Source organism: Sinohyriopsis cumingii, chromosome 8 (assembly GCF_028554795.1).
Source record: "Sinohyriopsis cumingii isolate HCF-2022 chromosome 8, ASM2855479v2, whole genome shotgun sequence".
NCBI classification, from domain to species: Eukaryota; Metazoa; Mollusca; class Bivalvia; order Unionida; family Unionidae; genus Sinohyriopsis; species Sinohyriopsis cumingii.
The window spans coordinates 74,278,022-74,293,104 of NC_142968.1; the positions used below are offsets into that span (position 1 = coordinate 74,278,022).

At 44.3% G+C, this 15,083-nt stretch overlaps 1 protein-coding gene across 1 annotated transcript in view; it reads right to left on the reverse strand.

Moving 5' to 3' along the window:
• Positions 1-15,083, reverse strand: part of LOC149793820 (hemicentin-2-like) — a 69,604-nt gene that overhangs the window by 21,814 nt on the left and 32,707 nt on the right. The window lies entirely within an intron of this gene.

Consider the following 15,083-nt stretch of genomic DNA (forward strand, 5'->3'; position numbering starts at 1 on the left):
AGTGCAAAGTTTTGCCTCCCACGAACCTATACCATCCCGTCTTACCTCACCATTGTCAAGGCAAACTGATGTTTCCCTTGTGCCGTACTTGTGCCGAAACGTGCAACCAAGACCAGCCTTGCCATCACACCCAGGAAGAACGTGCTTTGACGGGAACCTGGGTCAGCGTAGAATTGTTCAAAGCTCTGGACATGGGATACCAACTGTTAGAAGTGTACGAAATTTGCCACTTTACCAAGACACAATAATACCACAAGGGTGACCCTAGTCAGAAAGGCATTTTCGCCGACTACGTGGATGCCTTTTTGAAACTGAAACAAGAAGCCAGCGGCTATCCGTCCTGGTGTCACACTCCCGAAGACCAAATACAATTCAAAGAGAAATACTATGAACAAGAAGGCATCACTTTAGACCACATCGAGAAAAACGAAGGCAGGCGATCGTTTGCCAAAGTGATGTTAAATTGCTTGTGGGGAAAAATGGCACAACGACCGTGTTTACCCAAGACGGAATATTTGACAGAACCTTCCCGCTACTTCCAGATGATTCACGACAAAACCAAATACATGAAACACGTGGACGTCGTTCGAGAGGATTTGATCTTGATCAATTACGAAGAAGATCTGGACTTTGTACAAGACGACCCTTTTGGAAATGTCATCATTGCGGCTTACGTGACAGCTCATGCTCGTTTAAAATTGTACGAAGCTTTAGAACTGTTAGGGGAACGCGTCCTGTTCTTTGACACGGACAGTTGCATTTACATCCATCACCCGAGTCAACAGCACCCTGACATCGAAGGAGACCGTTTAGGAGCCTGGACAGACGAGCATCCCGACGACAAGATTCTAAGTTTCGCGAGTGGCGGTCCCAAAAATTACGGCTACGAATACCGGGACAAACAAGGAGAAGTGCACACGGAGTGCAAAGTGAAAGGACTGACTCTGAATTATCGTACCAGTCGAGTGGTCAACTTTGGGGTATTGAAAGAAGCCTTGCAATCGGGAGAGGATGGAAACTTTAAAGTGACCACCTATCAACCCAACAAGATTGTACGTTTACCCACTCACCACATCGTCAGTCGGCCCTTGGAAAAAGTCTATCAAATCGTGTACCAGAAGCGAGTGCGACTTCCCAATCATTTCACCTTACCGTATGGACACGTCGGTATTGATCTGTATATAAAAGGGAACCCTAGGCAAGATCGATAGTTCATTGGGACTACCAAGACCGAGCGAACAAGATGAATACTTTCAGAGAAACACAAAACAAGTTGTTTAGAAAGGCACAATTCAAGTGTGAGGCTTCTGAAGTGGAATGCGATTGTGAGCCTTGCGATGGGTACGATGCTGTACGTTGTGTCCTTAGCGATGCCGTAAAGCATCATGGGAACTTTAGTGTCACTACCCCTATCATGGAAAGGGATGCTGTGCGTGTCAAACCTGAGGGATGCGAAAGTGATGCCGCTCGTCCTCTTGGACATTTTACTGGGTTTCGTTTTAAAGGCGAATGTTCACCTTCACGTCTACCCCCCTACGGATGTCATCCAGCCCTGAGCAAACTCCTGCCCATGTCACTCAACCTTCATCGAAACGAACCTGTGAAAGACGAATATTCGTTTCCTGTGCGTTTGTCGGAATACTGCGACTTTGAAAATCGTCTTCAATCGTTCAAAGGAAAATGGCCTAAGTATCTGGGAGGACCGACCCCCGAAGAATTAGCCAGAGCCTGATTTTTTTACTTGGGCGAAGGAGATAAAGTCAAGTGCTTCAGTTGCGGTGTGTCACTTCACCACTGGGAACCGCAAGATTCGGCCTAAGTAGAACATGCTCGATGGTCACCGAATTGTCATTACTTACCCTTAGTGGGACCGAGACATTAAAGGAACTTAACATGTCGTTGACGAAGAAGAAACCAGATTGGTTAGGAGTCAAATGTTGGACATCACCGAGACCAGTATTTAAACTGCATTTCAAAAACGATATTGAATCATTACCTAAAGAACTGCAAGAGAAGATTTACAAAGAAGTTTGGCAGGGGTTTGCCAGAGTGAAATCTCAATGGGTCACTGTAGAACTTTTGTGCCGAGAAATTCACAAGAGGAAAGTGAAAAAAGTCAACCAGTGTGTTAGATTTGTTTGGGTCATGGGTGCATTCCTCCTATTATATTACTCTAGACCGTTTACATCAAAAGAGTTCAGTGACATTCTTGGACGTTACCCTGAATGGCAGTGGTCAGAAATTACTCACTATGTGGATTACTTTTGCTCTCGGAGAAGATTGTGAAATGTACGGACTGACCTATTCATGGATACTTTACAAGAGAACATTCGTGCTTTGCCTGTGGAGTTGAGAGAACGCATTTACCGAGAGCTGGTCAAAATACAAGTGAAACGTAAAGAACAATTGCATCCGTTACGTCACCGGTGTTTGAACCACTGGTACCTGAATGGTATAAGAAAACTGATTCGTCAGAAATTGTTTCAGTGGTCAGACATTGTTCAAAACTTTGAGGTCGCCAATGATGTACATGTTCATAATTTTGGTTACTTCGACATTCACTTACTGCAACGTATTGAGGAAGATGAGTTAAAGGATTACCAACATTTGTTACGTGGAATCTGCTTAGCGGAAGACGAAACTTCTAAACGAACTCTGACGTTTCGGTTACAGTATGTAACATTTAAATTCCCTACTGGAGAACGAAGATCTCTGGCTAGAAAGTACGTGTATTGCATCCCAAAAAAGAGAATTAAAAACAGGCTGCCATGCTACGACTTATGTCACATGTCATTGAACAGATTCCGTGGAAGGAACTCAATGACCATATTCAAACCGTGGATCATTACCATCGATTATTACAAGAACTGTATCCATTCAATTTGGGACGACAAGTGGTGTGTGTCTTAGTGACTTGTTTTCTGGGATTTCGTTTACCAGCCGATTCCTTGTGGACTCTTTACGATCAGTACTTACCATACCCCCATGGCCTTAAATGGTCACGAAAAACTCCTTTTGCTCAAAGCCTTGCGTTTTCATCTGGATACTTCTCGACCTCAACAGGCAAAAAGATTCGTCAACTTTTAGCTACCCAAGACGTGTATGACGATGTGTGTGTAGCTTGCGACTTACATCCCCATTGGACAGATGTCCGTGCCTGGAAAGAATGGGATTTTGAGGCTTGGACCCAAGAAGTGGCCCAGTATGCACGAGAGTTGTTCAAGGAAAAAAGTTACTTTTCAACCTGTGTTAGTGACGGTGCCAGAAGAACCCGTCACCCAGGACAGGCCTGAAAGACCCTTTCGGGAGGACACTTGTGTGACCTTACCCCCTACTATAGAACTCGTTAGAACATTACCCAAAACATGTTGTTGTACAGACACTTGTGTTTATTCCACGTTAATGGTTATCATGTGCCTTTTATTCTTGTACTTAAGCCTTTGGCTTTTATGTATTTTTATCTTTCGTATTCATGTTTGAAACATTCAATAAACGTGTTCTGAAAAAGTATATAAACTCTTGTCTTGTTTGTTTTCGTGTCACAAGTGACATTTCTCACACTATGGCTACCTCTGCTGTCTCTGCTCCCTCTTTCTATACTGTCAAAGTCATCGACGAACACTTAGATCGTGCCAGTTGGGAGGCTTTGTATCTTCGCCATCCCTTTAACATGCTCATTGCCGGACCTAGCGGTTCAGGCAAAACCGAATTCGTTAAACGTTTGATCGAACATAAACATCATTTGATCGATCGACCACCTCAACGGATCGTGTGGTGTTACAAAGAGTGGCAATCGGCGTACAGCCTCTTGCGAGAAAGTCAAGGCGATTCCATCGTGTTTGTGGAAGGCATTCCTAAAGAAGACGACGGCATCGTCTCTGACTCCCGTCAAACCCATTTGGTCATTTTTGACGACATGTTAGGAGAAGACGAAGAAGAAATTAAACTGTGGTTCACGCGCAAAGGGCATCACCGTAATGCCAGTGTCGTTTACATCACCCAAAATTTGTTTCAACAAAGTAAAGCCCATCGCACCATCAGTCTCAATGCGCATTACGTGGTCTTGTTTAAAAGCCCTCGAGATAAATCGCAAGTGCAAGTCTTAGCCAAACAGTTAGGAACGCCTTGTCTGACTCAGGCGTACGACGATGCCGCTCAAACGCCACACGCCTATTTACTCGTCGATTTGAAACTTACCACCCCCGAGGATTTGCGATTTCGTACCCACTTGTTTCACCACTGGTGCCAAGACGGAGGACCTGTCCTGTACACGTCTCCGTCCTCGACTTCGTTTCACTCCCCATCAAAAATCTATAAAAACCTCAGACCCTTTTTCGTCTGTCTTACACAGTGTGAACATGACGTCCTTTCAGTCGCATCTTCCCGTCAAATTGATTCGTGCCTTGTATGGCATCAGTCGAGAAAAAAATCCACAAACACGAGCTCTTGTCTTAGAAGCTAGTCTCAAAGAAGTCTTACAATGGTTCACGGTGACGGCACGTCAAATACTCCAAGGAATCATTCAGATTCCTCATCAAACCAAACGCTTTTTCGATCGAAACAAAGTCGCTTTGGTCCAACTGGCCGATCCCCGCATCGAAACTCAAACCAAAAAACAAATCATTTTGAAACCTGGAGGGAGCGGTACTCTAGGAGGGGTCATCATTCGCTCTCTCTTAAGATGGGATCCTAATGCCCCCAAAGGTATACCCAAGAAAAAAGTCCAACGAAGCTCCAAGAAGAAAAAGACCAGGTCCCCAAGAAGAAAAACTTCTCCAGTGGCGGGACCCTCCTCTGACCAGACACCACCACCCCGGAAAAAGAAAAGAAGCCCCAGAAAAAGAAACAGAGAAAAAGTCCCCAGAAAAAGAAAAGTCCACAGAAGAAAACTAGTCGCAAGAGAGGCACTTCGGCCAGGACGCAACCTTACATTCGCAAACCACGACCGGTCACGGCGGTGATTGCGTCTCCGGCAGCCTCACGTTCATCCACTTCTAAGTTAATGACACCCAGAACTGAAGAGTACTTGGAGACGTTGATCACACCAAGAACGTCTCCGTTGATGACCCCCAAAAGAACTTCCCCAGTGGCAGGACCCTCCAATTTAGTAGCAGTGGCTGCTGCTCACAAAGTACCTTCTCCCAAAATCAAAGTCCAAGAAAGATCGGGCATGTTACAAAGTTTACTGGATTTGTCCAAGCAAGAACTGGCTCGATTTAGTCCGTTACGTACCCCTGCACGACGTGTCATGCCTGTCCTCAAACTGATACGACGTAAAGACAATCAGTGGCGACGCGTTTCAGTATAAAAAAGGCGTGTGACCAAGTCGGGGTATCAGAGTTTTTGGTGCTCCTGAAGACTCAAAGATGTCACCCTCTAGAAAACCCCAAGGAAAAAAAAGGAAAGTACTGCCACCACGTTTTGTCAAACATGGGGACATGTTATCTGTCCTGTCCAAAGCTTCTCCACCTCTACGAAAAAAACTCATTCAATCGGCCTCCAAAGAGGTCATCGATACCGTGTGCGAATGTTGTTTGAACGTCTTGAAAGGCACGATCCCTTTGTCCAAACACCAGAAACAATGCTTAAGCAAACATCGTTACGTTCTTCGCCAAATGGTTCAAAAGAAAATTCCCATTCGTCAAAAGAAGAAGATGTTGGTCCAACGTGGAGGCATTTTGCCTCTCTTGTTAGGCCCCATACTGAAAGGAGTCTTGGGAACCATGCTGGGGGGACTGGTGGGAGCAAGATAAAAAGGCCCTCGGAAGTCCCAAGATCTCAGAATCGACCCCTGACAACCCCATGGAAGGACGAAAACTATCTTTAGTGCCTTACAAACGATGGATGGAATACCATCGGTTGCAAGAACAACGCACCCCGCATTTACCTCCCAATCCCAATTTGAGCGAGATGTCCCAGTTACAACACGAATCGCAGTCCTTGATGGATCGCCAAGATTTGTCCGAAACAGAAAAATCGCCAAAGTACGGTCAACTCTTGCAACGACTGCAACTCTTTCACCAGAAAGCTTTAGACGAAACAGCTCTACCCACTCGAAAGATTTTAAGACCTTGATGAAAAGTCCAGCACCATCATCACTACCGCCACCACCACCACCACCACCAGCACCACCACTACTACCATCCGCAGGGGTCACCAGAGATGCTACCCCACAAAGACCTGAGGAAGAGGAGATGCGAGAAGTGTTTCAAACACCGTCAGCAGCTCCCATTTCGAGTAAGATTGCAGCATCCTTGTTGACCCCATCCCCCACACCCCAACGAGAAGAAATGAAAGCTTGGGTTAAAAAGATGATGTCCACGCCTCCTTCGACAGAAGTGAAAAAGAAAGAAGGGAAACCAGAAGTGAAAAAAGAAAAGAAGACCAAAGCCATTCCATTGCCACCTCCACCACTACCTTCGACTTCTACTCCCGTAGCCCATCGGACACGTAAATCCGTTTCCACACAACCCTTTCGACCCACCCAAATAACATCACCGAAGAGTGGGTGACTTATTAACACACAAAAAATGGAAAAAATCTTAGCCAGCATTTACTACGATCCCTCCCATCCTGCAGGTTACGCAGGAGTTCAAAAATTGTATCGTGCTGCCAAAACTCGACTGAAAAGTCTCCGTTTACCTCAAGTGCAACGATGGTTACAAGAACAAGCTACCTACACTTTACACAAACCCATTCGACGCAAGTTTGCCAGAAGTCGCACCCAAGTGGAAGGCATCGATCATCAATGGCAAGCCGATTTAGCCGATGTCTCTCATTTGGCCAGCTACAATCGTGGCTACAAATATTTGTTTTGTGTCATCGACGTCTTTTCCAAATTTGCCTGGGTCGTGCCCTTGACTTCCAAATCGAGCAGCGAGTTAGTGCGAGCCCTGCAACGAGTGTTGAAACAAAGCGGTCGTCACCCTCTTCGATGGCAAACGGACAAAGGCACCGAATTTCTGAACCAAGCTTTCCAAAAAGAATTAAAGAAACGTGACATTCAGCCAGCATCGTGGAACGTTTTCAACGCACATTGAAAGAACGCATGTGGAAATATTTTACGCATCACCACACTCTGAAGTACATCGACATCTTACCGCACCTGGTGCAAGCGTACAACCAATCTTACCATCGATGCATCGGACGTGCCCCGCAAGACGTGACTCCCGACAACGAAGTGCTGGTGTTCGAGCGTCTGTTTGGTACGTCCCCGACGAGGGCTGTCCCCAAGAAAAGTGGAGTGTTGGCCGTAGGAGATTGGGTGCGCATTGGCAAAACCAAACGCACTTTTGAGAAAGGTTACTTACCTAACTGGACGACCGAATTGTTTCGCGTCACTGGACGAGTGCATGGCCGTCATCCTGCCGTCTATAAATTGGAAGACATGAACGGAGAAGTGCTCAAAGGAACGTTTTATTTGCCCGAGTTACAACGTGTCACCAAAAAAGAAGACGACGTGTACGACATCGAAAGCATTCTCGAACGCAGAATCCGTAAAGTGGGCAAACGACGTGTCAAAGAAGTCAAAGTACGTTGGAAAGGATATCCACCCAGTTTTGATTCTTGGATCGACGCTTCGCAAGTCATCGACTATAAAAAGAAGTGACCATCATGCCTTTTCACACAGACGCAGCTACGTCGACCACTCCTCCTTCACCTAGATCTTCTGTGCAAGATTTACAAAAACAACCCTTGTGGGTGTGGTGTGGAGAACGTGTGCCTAAAACGCAAATCGTCTTTTTCTGCCAAATCTTCGTGGTGTATTGTGTCATCGGGGCAGCCATCGCCAATTTGAGTTTGCAACAAGGAGACAAACAATTGTGGACCATTTTATTGAGCAGTTGCATCGGTTACCTGCTTCCCAATCCCTCCCTGAAAATCTCTTCCAACGGGAACCACGGGAACCTTGTGTCCAGTGCTAGTGCCAGTCACCACTCCAATAGCAATCAGAACCCCATTTTGGGCGGAGACACGCCTCTGACGTCCACTAACCCCTCGGACAGCCACAGAACTCTGGAATTATGAGTCACCAAAACCAATTTTACTTAACCTTACCCAGTGACAGTTCCATGGAAGTGTTTCCCCACAACACGTTGTGCTGTTACACGGCCAAATTACCTCAAGCCATCCCCTTAGATCACGAAGCCCATTGGGAAGTGGCTTTAGTATAAATGATTCACCCGACCCAAGTCCTCAATGTCCTTCCCAATCAAAATAAATTTGATGTGGAAGTTTATGACGAACAATTGCAACAGTGGATGGATAGCCATGGCAAATATGACAAGAAAACCCCTGGCACAAAAAATCAAATGTACACCACCTATCACTTGTTCATTCCCCCAGGCTATTGTTTTAGTGGTCAACATTTGGTCAGCACCATAGCCACCAGGTTTAATGGTGTGTTTCTGAAAGCTTTGGAGGATGTCAAAAAAGGTGTCGTCACCCTGGAGTACCACAAAACAGCTCGTCGCTTCCTGATGAAATTTCCTGAGGGGCGTAAAATGATGTCTTTCTTATTTTGTCTTGAATTGTTTGACATGTTGGGCGGAGACATGGAGATGAGAAAGAAATATGAGCAAAAAGGTGAGCTAGCAGTGATTTACGACAACGAGTCTTTTAGCAAGTTCTTTTGTACCCCAGTAGAACTGAATCAAGGACTGAATTTGATGTTCGTGTATTCCGATGTGGTGGAGTATAACCTGGTGGGACACACCTCCGTACCGTTACTGCGTGTCACTCCTTTCAAAGTGGATTCTGCCACGAACGCTGACGAGGAAGGTGGAAACACTTACCACGTCCACCGCGAATTTGTCCATCCTCACTATTTGCCAGTCAGCAAGTCGTATTTGGATACGGTCAACATTACTATAAAAGGAGATTTGGGACAAAATATTTCATTCACCAAAGGAAAAGTCACGGTGAAACTCCATTTTCGAAAACGGTTCTCTCACGACTCGTAAGTAAGTTATGTATCCAGTGTACCGAGGGGTTGCTCGACAGCGAGGACACGGTTTAGGAGACATGCTGAAATCGGCCTTTCGTTCGGTGGCCCCGGTGTTGAAACCGATGGTGACAAGCGGATTGCACGCCTTGAAAGATGCGGCACTGACGCAAGGCAAAGAATTTCTCCAAAATGTCATCATCGACAAACAAAACCCTAAAGAAGCCTTCATGAGGGCAGGCAAAAATGTCTTGCTACAAACGGGCAAAGACATTTTGGGCCGACGAGACACACCTATAAATGCCCTGCACGCTACCGAGTCAGGCATTCAGCAAGGACAAGGCAGAAAGAGACGACGAAGAAAACACCCTTTCACCAGACTTCAAGCTAAAAAGGCCAAGAAAAGAAGAACCGTTCGAGACTTAGACGTTTTCGATTATTGAAACACAGAAAAAAAAATGATGCACCGAGAGTCTTGCGCTTGTTCCAAGACGGAACTGGATCTGTTTGCCATGCCCCCCACCATGATGACCATGCAAGAATCCCAGTGGGTGGAATTTCACCCGGTCTCCTCATTGACAGCCTCAGCTCCCATCGAGTTTGAAATCAAAGGACAGCCCGAAGATTACATCGATCTGAATAGCAGTTACTTGTACTTGAAAGTCAAAGTTGTCGATGAAGACAATTCGACCCTAGATGGCGATGAGGTAATAGCTCCCGTCAACAATTTCATGCATTCCTTGTTTAGCGGAGTGGACTTGTACTTGAACAACAAACTGGTCAGCAGCAGCATGGATACTTACCCTTATCGAGCGTACCTGGAAAATCTCTTGACGTACGGAATAGACGCCAAGAACACTCATCTCAATGCCTGTGTGGTATGGGAAGCTGACGAAGCAGAGCAGTTTGAAAATTTCGAAACTGATGCAACCAAAACAAACAATGACGGATTTGTAGAACGAAGAAACAGAATCAAAGATGGACAGAGTTTAGAACTGATGGATCGTTTGCATTTGGACATGTGGTTAGAAGAGAAATATTTGCTAAACGGGGTGAATGTTCGCCTGAGACTGAATCGTAGCAGTGCCACTTTCCATTTGATAGGTACTACTGCTTGCAAAACTGTCATCGAGGAAGCCAGGCTCTACGTACGACGCGTGGAAGTGTTACCTAAAGTGGGTAACGACATCAGTCAAACATTGAGCAGAACGACCGCCAAGTATCCCATACGACGCGTGGAAGTGAAAACCTTCACCATTCCCAAGGGACAGCGATCCATGATCGAAGATCATTTGTTCCAAGGACAGTTACCCAAACGTTTGATCGTTGGTATCGTCGAAAATGAAGCCTTCAACGGAGCTTTGGCTAAAAATCCTTTCTACTTTCAACACTTTGGCGTGTCCAAGATCGAAGTCAGTCGCGATGGCAAGACCTTGTGTACCCGACCCTTTGAGCCTGACTTTCAGAAGAAGAATTACTTGAGATCGTACTTGTCCCTGTACGAAGCCACCGGCCAGTTAGGAACCAACACCAGTCATGGTATTACGTACGACGATTATGTAGGAGGCTATACTTTGTGGGCTTTTGATTTCACTCCTGACCAAGGCAGCGACGAGGGACATTTCCACCCTATAAAATCCGGCCAGATTCGTGTGGAAATTCAGTTTGCAAACCGAGACCCTGATGTAACGGTGAACGTCATCCTGTATGCAGAATTCGATAATACCATAGAAATCAACAGTTTGAGAGAAGTCATTCTAGATTACTAGAAGCCATGGAAGACTGTTATCCCTCTTTGCCTAGTGGAGAGACTTTGGAGATGAAATGTGAGGAGACTGTGGAAGAAGAAGTGATCATGATGAAGTCAAGATGGCCAGAACAAGAAGCCCATTTAGTCTGCTGTTTTGCCAAACACTTGGCCGAAAAAATGACGGAATTGATCAAGAACAATTGCTATGGATGTCAAAACTCTCATCCCAGTCAAATTCAACACGATAAATGCCTGATGTTGAGTCAAGAAGAAAAATTGGACGAGTACCTGGACGAAGCTTGGAGTCTCATCTCGGACAAAGACGTGTTGCACCAGTGGTATAAAGACTTGCGTGAACATTCTTGTCCATCATTAACCACTCAAGAGATCCATCGTATCGAAATTCTCCTAAATCAGAGTGAGGAGACGAAACGAAGAAACGGTTATTCATCAGACATTTTCAAGGAAAAAGTCAGGATCGAATTGACGACTTATTATTACCTGTAAAGAAGAAGAAGAAAAAACCACACAAAACAATGGATACCTGGGAACTTTATTACCTTTTGAACCACAGTTCGTATACGGCTTCTTGGAATCCTGTCGTCTGTGCTAAAGATGAACTCCCTCATCGCAAACCTAAAGACCATCTAGCTTACGTAATCAACACGGACGACAGTCATCTCCCAGGAATCCACTGGGTAGCCGTCTACTTTCCTCAAGAAGGATGTGTGGAATATTTCGATTCGTACGGATTGCCCCCTTTGGAAGACGATATCATCGACTTTATGAGAAGAAATGCTCAGACCACCCGATTCAATAATGTGAAATTACAAGGCACATATTCCTTGGTGTGTGGACAGTACTGTATGTATTTTCTGCATCATCGCAGCCTGGGCTATTCCTTAGAACATTTAGTGACTCATTTTGATCCTCGTTCTTCTTCTAGAAACGATGTGAAAGTAGATCGATGGTTTTGTGACCATTATGCTTATCTTTTGTCTCAAGCTCGGAAACGTAGTGTCCATCAATGGCCTAATGACTTCCAACAGTGGAAATCATAATTTCATTCACAACGTTGTCAGCCCTGTTTAAAGTAGACTGTAAATTGAAAAAAAATGTTTGTCATTTGAAACAATTGCTTGATGTTATATTGTTGGATTATTGTTAAAAATGTTAGAGTTGTTGTTTAGTGTTAAGTGATTTTTGAATAAAAAATGTTGTGTTTTGAAAAAGAAATGCCTTTGTGGTTTGTTTAGCTATAAGAATGTTGGATTGAAGCTCTTTAATTTCTTACTATCCCTCTTATGACACTCACTGAACGTTGCGACTCGAAAACCGTGAAGGGGATGTTTTCCTTCACGTCCGCGCTTTGACTTTAAGAACCGGGGTTGTTTCCAGTCTAACCATCCATTGTCGACTCATCCTCCTACGAAGATGTGCTCCAAACTAGCTAAGCTCAACGAAGCCTACGTGAATTTGCATAGGGTCAGACACAGTCTGATACCGAAGCCAGAAGAGATAGAGAATGTGAGAATGCTAAAAGTCACTGAAGACCTGATAGAAGAGCTCTTCAGAGAAGAAGTGAACAGGGAAAAAGAAGAATGGACAGAGAAATACAGACTTCAGAGACAGCAGCAACAGCAGCAACAGCAGCAACAACAACAGCAGCAGCAACCTGAAGCTGACAGAGGCCTTGTCGATTGTCGTATCGACACCAAAGAGTTCTTCTTCTCTTTCCGAAGAAGCAGACCTATCGCCAGAAAGTCTATCGTCAGAGGACATCGCCATCTTAGAAACTAAAAGATTGCCATAGCAAACAAAAATCAGCCCTTTTCAGGGCTACCCAATAATCTAGAAAAGAAATAACTATCCATTTGCCAATGTGTGTGTGTGTATGTGTAGGTAGAGTAGTGTGAATATAAACACTAACTCTTTTTTTAAAAAAATGTGAGGGTATGTGTTTGTGTGTTTGTGTTTGTAAGTGCTCACGTAGGTTGGTGTGGATAGTAGATTAAAATGATGTGTTTTTTGGTTGCTAGAGGTGTGGGGAGAGTAGATTTGGGGTTGGATTGGATTACTTTGCGTATGTGAATAGTATATTATTTGTTTAATAAAATTTTTTAGAATAGTGATGGGTAGTATAAAAAAGTGAGTGAGTGTTTCTTTTAGGTCCGCGCGTTGTTGTTTTTGGTCATGATCTAGGTAAGATCAATTTTATGTTTTTAGGGGGATGTTTTCCTTCACGTCCGCAGTTTTAGTATAAATTGAAACTCGTTCGGCAGTCTAGCTACCCTTGTTGATTGATCAACACCACCAGAAGAATGAACACCAGAATTGTGAAACTGTTAGAACTCCAGATGCACCTGGAATATGCCAGGCGCATACTAAATGAACTGGCCGCGGAGGCCATTGTCGAAGAAGCAAGAATGAAAGAGGAGGAGTAGGAAAGAAGACGAAAAGAAGAGGAGGAGAGAAGAAACAAAGAAGAAGAGGAGGAGGAAAAGGAGAGAAGAAGAAGAAATTTCAGAATCCCAGAAACCGAAAATTGGGATTCTGAAGCCACATATCCTGCCTCTGCACTCCCAAGAAGAAAGGTGAAAGGAGACTGGGGAAGAAGATGCGTGTGTGGCGCCAGGCCAGGAAGGTGCAACCCTTAGATAGGTGCATCTGGAGTTAAAAAAAACCCAAGAGCCCTTTTCAGGGCTACCAAATACTCTAGAAAAGAAATAACTATTAATTTGCCAATGTGTGTAGGTAGAGTAGTGTGAATATAAACGCTAACTCTTTTTTCATAGTGTGAGTGTATGTGTTTGTGTTTGTGTTTGTAAATGCTCACGTAAGTTTGTGTGAATAGTAGATTATGGGTTTCTTTATTGTTTCTTAGCGTATGTGGAGAGTATAGTTTGGGTTATATTATATGAAATGAGAAAAGTGGGGATGTTTTCCTTCACGTCCGCGCGTTGTTTGGTCATTATCTAGGTAAGATCAATTTTATGTTTTAGGGGGATGTTTTCCTTCACGTCCGCGCTTTCACTATAGGAACCACAAAGTTTGATGTTGGAACCATTCTAAGGAATAACTGAGACAAAATGACTCAAGTATCAGTTCTATTTAATCTATTGAGAGACATCTATTTTTGGATAATGGATGTAGAATATGTTGTAGGAAGAATAGAAGAGGAATGGAGGCATGGAGATATGAAAGACTTTGTAACCAGTCAAATTCAATGCCTAAAGACAGCAAGAGATATCATAGCAGGGATGATTGAAGAAGAAGTCAATAAGTCAAGAGGCTTCATTAACCCACCTTACTTCAGAGTGGGAAGTTTGAAGGAAGCACTGGATCATGTCATCCAAGTCCGGTGCTTCCTAGAAAAGATATTATACTGGACAGAGTGGAGGAATGTAAAATGGGGGTTGGACAAGGTGAAGAAAGGGGAAGATCTGATGAGAAAAGTAATGGAGGAAGAAGTAGAGAAGATTGAAGAGAAATGGAGGGAAGAAAGAAAAGATGTGGAAAACAAAAAGAAAAAGAAAGAGTTTGAGCGACTTAACAACAATTGGATAAAAATCCAAAACAAGTTCAGAGCCATGGGTCACCCGGACTGGATGCCGGAAACAGAAAAGAAGAAGAAGAAAGGAATGATGGACAAAATAAGAGGATGGTGGAAGAAGTTAAGAAGTTAGAAGAAGAAAAACCCAAAGGCCCTTTTCAGGGCCACGCATATTTGTCGAAAAGAGAATGACTTTTCAATTGCCTACCCCTTTTCTTTTTAAAATTTTTTTTAAAAAAAAATCCCATGTTCAATTCCCTTGAGGCTATAGTGACCCAAGACTTTTTCTTCATGTTCAATTCCCTTGAGGCTATAGTGACCCAAGACTAATTCCCATGTTAAATTCCCTTGAGGCTATATTGACCCACGATTTTTCTCCATGTTAAATTTCCATTGAGGCTATAGTGACCCAGGGGTCTCTGTAATGCTAATTCCCATTGAGGCTCTAGTGACCCTATTTACTAATGGTGTGCTTTGTCAACCTCAGTCTTGCGTCCAAGACCATCTGGATCCAGTGGCAAGACAAGGTTAAGACGGTTGGAGATGTAATAGGATGCAGTGTAGGACCTGGACTATCAACATGCCTCGTCCTGCTCTTTGCGCTCCACAGAGCTTTGATGGGAATCGCCTTTCTGACCGTTGAACTAGCTATTCCGTTAGTTTGCCGAATCCAGTTTTTACATGCTTGAGCAGGCAAACCTGACTCACCGAAGGTTAAAATCGATTTGGCTACCCTCACCTAGTTAAGCCCGCCAGTCGAAACCGTTTATCGGGGTGTGGCTCCTGAGCTTTTCACACATTCTTGGAGCCACCGGTGAGAGCTGGGTGTATGTGGG